Genomic DNA, 8403 nt, shown 5'->3' with positions numbered 1-8403 from the left:
GGTGGAGTATAGGAGGTTTGAGAGTGGGAGGTCAGGTATGGGAGAAAGAACTGCTATATTCCAAAAGATGTACCTATGAAATTTATATTTATTAAATAAAAGCTTTCTAAAAAAGAAAGAAAGTGTACACTATCTCCCCTCATGTAATGTGAAAGTACTTTGAAGTTCTAAGCCCTCCTTTCCCTCTCTGCCACCCCACAGTAAAGAAAATTGACAAGGGAGCCATGATTAGGTCTTTGTAGTCTGTGCAAAGAACATGATTTGAAAAGTTTTGCTGTTGTGTGTTTTTGTTTTGTTTTGCTTCCTGCAACTTGAAGTATACATGTGTTTAGATAAAGTTCATTGTGGTCTCTGCTGTCATAAATATGTTTGTATGGTATTTGGAGATCCTGTAAAGGGCAAGATTAAATTATAGTGTCAGGTGAAATGTAATAGCTGGAGCAGTGCTCAATCTCAAATGGCAAAGATCCAATTTTCCAAGGGTACTATTACTCTCAAAATGTTATCCATCCAAGCGATTCTCCTGGAGTTCAACAGGTAAATTAGATCGCCATTCATGCATTCATGCTTTATTAATGGAAACCACTGTGGTGGTTTAAGCACTGTCCAAATTTAGTGAGAGTCACTAGATCATTCCAAGAGAGGTCACTTAGCTTTCATGTGTCCTCTGCTCATAGACTTCATCTATGACTCAGAGACCTCCCCCTCCCCCGCAAACAATAATCTAGGACAAGATGCACGTTCCTCAGTTTTCGACTGGAAAAATGTAGCTCAGGGTTGTAGTTCCATCGAGTAGAACACAAACTGGAACATGGTATACAGTCCATAAACTCTTACTTTAATGACCATAAAATACATATTAAACAGAAATTATGTCATCAGTACAATGAACACATATCTGCTGAGTATATTTACAGAGATAAAATGACATACAGTCACTATTTTTTAATGTTCTAAAAACACATTTCATTAAATATACTATCTGTGGTGCTCAGAATATTACGATTTCTTTAAAAATACCAAAAATTGAGCCGGCGCCGTGGCTCAATAGGCTAATCCTCCACCTTGCGGCGCCGGCATACCGGGTTCTAGTCCCGGTTGGGGCGCTGGATTCTGTCCCGGTTGCCCCTCTTCCAGGCCAGCTCTGTGCTATGGCCAGGGAGTGCAGTGGAGGATGGCCCAGGTGCTTGGGCCCTGCACCCCATGGGAGACCAGGAAAAGCACCTGGATCCTGGCTCCTGCCATCGGATCAGCGCGGTGCGCCGGCTGCAGCGGCGGCCATTGGAGGGTGAACCAACGGCAAAGGAAGACCTTTCTCTCTGTCTCTCTCTCTCACTGTCCACTCTGCCTGTCAAAAAAAAAAAAAAATACCAAAAATTACTATAGCTTTATAGCATTTGTTGGATGTATAGATAAAGGAGAAATTAATTCTACCTCAAGAACTACCATGCAAACTTCACAGAAGAGGTGACATCAGAAGTGACTCTTTTAGATCTACAAAGAAATTGTTAGACTGTAGAACACAGGGTCATTCAAGCCAATAGAAAGCATGCATCCAAAGGCACAGTAAAAGGGACTCAATGTATAGAATTACTGAATTAAAAATATTTTAGAGGCCAGAGCGAGAGTGAGAGAGAGAGAGAGAGAGAAAGAGAGAGAGAATGAATCTCTTATCTGATTCTACATTCTCCCAATACTCTCAATAGCTGGGGCTGAAGTTGAGGCTAAGAACTCTATTCAGGTTTCTCATTTGGGTGGAAGGAAGCCAATTGCTTTAACCTTCACTGCTGACTCCCAAGGTCATCATGTTTAGCAGGAAGTTGGCATCAGGAGTTATGGGTACTCTGATGTGGGCCCCAGGCATCCTATCTAATGGTTTAAAACACTAGACCAAACATATGCCTCTTATGCATAAAGCTCTAATGTTTCTGATGTGTAAGTTTAGAGTGAGGTGTGAGGGGTTGAAAATGAAAGGGTATGGGATTTTAACATTCTGTTATTGGATTGAACCAGATTGGTCAATTGGAGGTTTAGCAACAGATTTAAATCAGGCTGTGCCATGATCATGTTTCTGGTTTGAAGATAGCAAATTAGAAATGGAATAGATGGAACTGGAATCAGAAGGCATAATCTGTTGCCAAATAGTTTGATTGTACTGAATTTCATACATAGCCCCATCAAATGAGAGTTCTGATTTGTATACAGTAAACTACTTGTGACCTAAGAAAAAGTAATATACAAAACCTCTGGGTTCAAAAAGGAACATCTTTTTATTGGGGGTGAGGGGAGGAAGAGTGTCTTTTTTCATAGTAGAACTCTTAGAATAGACAAATTCAGGGCAAAAGGAAGACCTTTCACTCTGTCTCTCTCTCTCTCACTATCCACTCTGCCTGTCAAAAAAAAAAAAAAAAGAATAGACAAATTCAGGAAATGTATTTCAAAATGTATCATTATCCACATGTGTTTGAGGAAAGGAAACTTCAAATTGCAAGGGCATATCACTGGCACTATAGCCTAGAAAATGTGGAGAGAAAGAACTGTGCAGTGGCATAAATATTGCTGGTTGGTGAAAAAGTTACACAACCAAAAAAAATGTGTGCAAAATTTAAAACTTTCAAAATCACTGAAAGTTAAAAGTTGATTTTTTACTGTGTAATTTGACATTAGATGATAGATATATTAGGCACTTGAATAGTCTACATTTTCCTGATAAAGAGAGTGATTTTGGGGAGAGTCAGGAAGACACAAAGGAACCCAGAATATAAAGCAGGCTATGCTTGCCTTTTCTGAGTTCTATAAGCGGTATCAGTATTATCAACTTTACAAGTTTATAAGACAATGCAAGACCACAAGGTTGGTAGAGAAGGTGGCATTTAACTGACATTATTGGGGTGAGTCCTTCTAGGCTTATCTCCACTGAGAATTGGATTTTTTGACTAGCAATTGGATCTGTCAATATTTTAGCAGGAGACACCCCCATAAGCAGAAAGGAACATCACTGCCTGGAATGAAATAAGTTCAGAGTGAATCTGGTTTCAATACAGGAGCCCCATGTTGAAGAAACCTTGAAGATTGGATCGAAGCTTTTGAAATGCTTTTGGTTTTACATGATTGTTTTCTTTGAAATGATATTATGCCTCTTCTGATCCAGCAATAGTTATTGACTTATTATGAATATTTTAACAGTTAATCTAAGCAAAAATCTAAGTCCATGCACTGAGTCTGACAAGAACAAAGATACACACACCCTATGACCTGAATTTCAATTCTCAACTAAGCATTGTTAGAAGTCACCTGTAACTGTATGTGTGCATTAGCTAACAACCAGAAATCACATCAAAATGTTTCATTTGGAGAATAAATATGTTATGTCATAGCTTTGTAATCAGATTCCATAATGAATTAGATAGATATATGTTTATGAAGTGGGGTAAATATCAAAATCAGAACTTGAAGTGAAAAAAAAAAACAAGTTGCAAAGTGATTTATATACTATCAAATCAATTGCAAACTCATTAAAAACATCCATCACACCTTATTGGAGATGCATACCTATAAAATTATTAATTGTGATGGATCCAAAACTTTAGGGTCATGATCATCTTTTGGGAGGGAGAAATAAAATTGAGACATTATATAGAATATTAAGCTTTTTGTTAAATCAAAATTATCATAAAAAAGATATCCACATTATGGTGGAATATATCAATCTTCAATATATTATTCCTTATACTTTTGCCTAATTTTTAAGTATTCTGTCATAGCAAGGTAGGATCCACACTAATGAACAGGGTTTCAACTGATGAATCAAATTCTATTGATTAATTTTCATTGTATTCAAAATAGCTAAATTGTGGACTCTCTTTTATAAAAATCAACAGAGTGAGCCATTTTTTAAGGTATGTGGTTCAACATTTGCAAGGGAGTTGTTTTAAGGTTTACTGAATTTTCTTCCTGAACTTCACTGAAGACTAATGGGAATACCAAGAGTTTCTATCTGCCCAGGGTATATACACATATACTGGAGACAGGCAGTTTTTGCCTGTAGGGTTACAAATTTCAACAGGATGAACTTGTTCCTCACAAATCAAGAACAAAAAATTATTTAAAAAGGCAGTTACAGAAGCAACCAACCTGTAAACAAAATTACTGATATTAAAAATCCACAATATAGAGAAAATCCCACCATATTTACCCTGCTATTTTCTTAATTTGTTTGTTTTAACCCTAAGAAGCAAAACCTCGGTTTTATTAAGTTAGTCTATTCCTTATTCTCTACAAGGTACAACAGCAAATAAACACACGGATACATGACAATCAAATAATGCATTTTCTAACCATACAGTTAATCTAGTTTCTGATGGAAATTAAGTGATGCTGAAACAGACAGACAAAGCACTAGTGACTGGGCTTACCTCTGCTGAAAAATAAGCTCACCAATAGAGAGAGGTTGACCCATGGGGGAGAGACCCACAGACCTAAATAATTGCTTTCTGTAGGAGTTAATAAGATGCAAACACCTATTGATTTGCTGATAATTAGATATCAGTTACTATTTCACATGTAACAAAGCAATGAAAAATGTGTCGAAGTCACCAAGAAAGTTTATTATCTATGCTTGGTCAAAATCATGTGAGATGCAATATTACAGCATACTTCGTGTTCTGAAATACGGCATTTGTGGAGGAAAGAGAGGCCTTCTGGGTCCTTCTCTTTTTACCATCAATGCAAAAATACTTGTCCTTTGTTTAAGTTAAAATATGCAAATAAGCAAATCTGTGAGTTATGAGAAATGGTAATAATTACCTATATGTGTAAGAATGATAATAGAGTGAAGATCATAATCCAGAAATAGAAAAACAGTTAATTTATAGAAACAAAACTCTATACACAGACCTAGAAGCTGTTGATATTAACCAGATATCGTGCTTATGACACACAAGGTGGCAAGAAACATAGCACAATTTCTGTACAAATCTCCATATAAAAACAGTAACAGGGTCTGGCATTGTTGTCTAGCAGGCAAAGCCATAGCTTGTGACATGCGCATTCCATACAGCTGCTGGTTCTAGTCCCAGCTTCTCCACTTCCAAGTCAGTTCCCTGCTAATGGTCTGTGGAAATTGGAGGAGGGTGCTACAAGCATCCAAGCTCATGGCTCCTGGCTTTGATGGCCTAGCCCTGGCTGCTGCAGCCATTTGGGGAATAAACCAGTGGAAAGAAGACATCTCTCTCTCTCTCTCTCTGTCTCTCTCTCTTTCTCTCCCTCTCCATTTCTCCTTCTCCTTTTCTCCTTTCTCTGTAACTCTTTCAAATAAATAAATAAGTCTTTAAAAATTAACAATTTGTATTCATGTTTCAAAGGTAACATAAATGTGGTGGACATTTGGCATAGTTGTTACAATGTCATTCATATATATATATATATATATATATATATTCCTGCTGGTATGTATATATATAGAATCAGCAAAGGATAATGTGATTCTTCCATTTTCAATAAATCAGCTTATTTAAGAAACTAAATAAATTGTGACATTTCACTAAAACCCATATTTTTAAAGCTGCAAAAAGATCTGTACTTTATGTAGAAAAAAGGTAAGGGAGGGAGAGAGGAAGGGAAGTATCATTATATTTTTAGAATTATATTTATGAACTATATGGAAACTGTTCTCTTGTTTTAAAATATTAATATGAATACTAAAATTGATTAGAATTGTGTTGTAGTAATTATCATGCACTCTGTGATTCTGAGAATCTAATTTATTAATAAATGCCTTTAAAAACAAAAATACTAAAAATCAAAATAATAGAATGTATTAAAATAAGTATTTATTATTCAATTATACCAAATTGAGCTTGTTTGGGGAGGAGAAATACCTTATAACTGAATAATTTTCTTTCAATTGAAGTAGTCTTCTGCATGTTCTATACAAAAGTACCTATTTTCTTTTATTAATGAAGCAAGAATCAAGGCACATCTTCTATGCCAATTTTCCTATGGAAAAATAAACCAATACACTTTGAAAAGAGATGGGAAAAAGCTGAAGTTTGTTGGCTGCACTTAGATTAACAAACACGTGTTAAACCATACAAATGTTTTTATTTCACATCAATTAATTTTATATCCTGAAAGCATGTCATATCATTTTATAGATTATGCAATTACTAGTATTGGATTGATAATGTTCACTCATAAATTTCAAAGCAATCAATTAAATTGAGTGGAGAAGCAGTGGGTATAAAGATACATTTATATATAATGTGGAGTAGTAAAATATGCACTGAAAAATACAACATCCATTTACAACTAGCTTGGATAAAGTACTCTAAAGTACAATTTTACATTGCAATCATTCTTCTCATTTCTTAAAATTTGGTTTTCACATTAACTTGTCTCTGAAGTTTAAATATTTCCTTATACATTTCTTATTTATGCACTAAAATCAAATTCAAATCTCACGGACGTATTTCATTTTAAAGTGAATACGTCTATATAAGAGGAGAAATTACAAATTTATAAAATAATCATCACGGTAGGTGATTGACACTGAAGCAATTCTGGCAAGGTTCTTAGAGAAAAAAAATATGTGTTATCCTCAAATTATAACAATTGCTGTGTCTAGGATAGGTGCCTTTGTTCTTCTTCCTATATGAAAGGGGAAAGTGGTGTTACTATTGAAAAGGTTGTTGTCCAGATGGATGGACACAAAGAAAATGTCAAAAATTTTCCAAAATGTCAAATGTGACTAAAATTCTAATAATTCGGGAAAATATCAACAAGAATATATCCAATGATACTTTTCAAGAAATAGCTCTGTTTGTTTTTTTTTTTTTTTTTTTTTTTTTTTTTTTTATTTAGTTCTTCCCCTCTTTGGCTTAAGTTAATGTGTATCATCTTGAATGGCTTTCCCTAGTACTAGGTCTGAGTCACTATGCTTTCAAATAGTTTGGAAAGCTTCTCTGAGCTTCTACCTCCTTATTTACCAAGAAGTGACTAGTGGGTTTCTTTGTGCCCACACTCTCCTTATTTCACCTACATAAACATTGTTATTCAGTTGTGGAGGTCAAAGGGATCACACAAACAAGACTAGTGTCTGCTAATACTAACTGATATAGAATCAAAAAGGGAGAGGACGATCCAACATGGGACATGGGATACACAGCAGACTCATAGAATGGCAGATGTCCTAAATAGCACTCTGGCCTCAGAATCAGCCCTTAAGACAGTCGGATCTGGCCGAAGAGCCCATGAGAGTATTTTAGGCATGGAAAGCCAAGACACTCTGGAAAAAAAAAAAAAAAAAAAACACACAACAACAACTAAATGAAAGATCTCTGCAAATGAGATCCCAGTGGAAAGAACAGGGCCATCAGAGAAGGAGGTACCTTTCTCTGAAGGGAGGAGAGAACTTCCACTTTGACTATGACCCTGAGTGAATAAGATCGAAATCGGCGAACTCAAAAGGCTTCCATAGCCTTGGCAACTCATGACTAGAGCCTAGGGAGATTACTGACGCCACAAACAAGAGTGTCACATTGTTAAGTCAACAACAGGAGTCACTGTGTACTTACTCCTCATGTGGGATCTGTCCTTAATGTGTTGTCCAATGTCAAGTAATGCTATAACTAGTACTGAAACAGTATTTCACACTTTGTGTTTCAGTGTGGGTGCAAACTGATGAAATCTTTATTTAATATATACTAAATCAATCTTCTGTATATAAAGATAATTGAAAATGAATCTTGATGTGAATGGAATAGGAGAGGGAGTGAGAGATGGGAGGGGTGCGAGTGGGAGGGAAGTTATGGGGGGAAAAGCCATTGTAATCCATAAACTGTACTTTGGAAATTTATATTTACTAAATAAAGTTAAAAAAAGAACATCAGTGCAATGTGATTGCACTAGAGATGAAAGCATATCAAAATACATATCTATATTTTCTGTATCAAAAGATGTATGACTTCACAATTCCTATATTTTGTCCTCAATTCTACAGCATCATAGTTTTAGGAAAGAAAAAGAATACATTTAAAAGAAAATGTTTATTTGTTTGTTTTTGCTTTGTCCTTGCTGAAGGCAATTATCCTTATTTTATCTATTTCTTAAAACAAAGAAAAATAGCATAATTCTGATTAACAGCAAAGGGATCCAAATAAAGCAATAAAATGATGCATGTGAAAGTATTTTGAAAAAAAAATATAAATCAATAAAAATTCAAGTTATAATGATGGAATCATATGTTAGAGTATCTTGGTCAATGTTGCCAAGATACAATGATCAGGATTAATCCATCAGTGTCACCAATTTCACATGATGCCAAAATATGAGTTTTTTTTCCTACATCTATTTACAAATATCCAGATGTTTAGCATTATTCAGGCACATTGTTGATCTTTTTAA

The sequence above is a fragment of the Oryctolagus cuniculus genome, chromosome 20 (genome assembly GCF_051225735.1).
Source record: "Oryctolagus cuniculus isolate XC-2025 breed Fujian yellow rabbit chromosome 20, ASM5122573v1, whole genome shotgun sequence".
NCBI classification, from domain to species: domain Eukaryota; kingdom Metazoa; phylum Chordata; class Mammalia; order Lagomorpha; family Leporidae; genus Oryctolagus; species Oryctolagus cuniculus.
Note: the sequence above shows the minus strand (reverse complement) of the source record.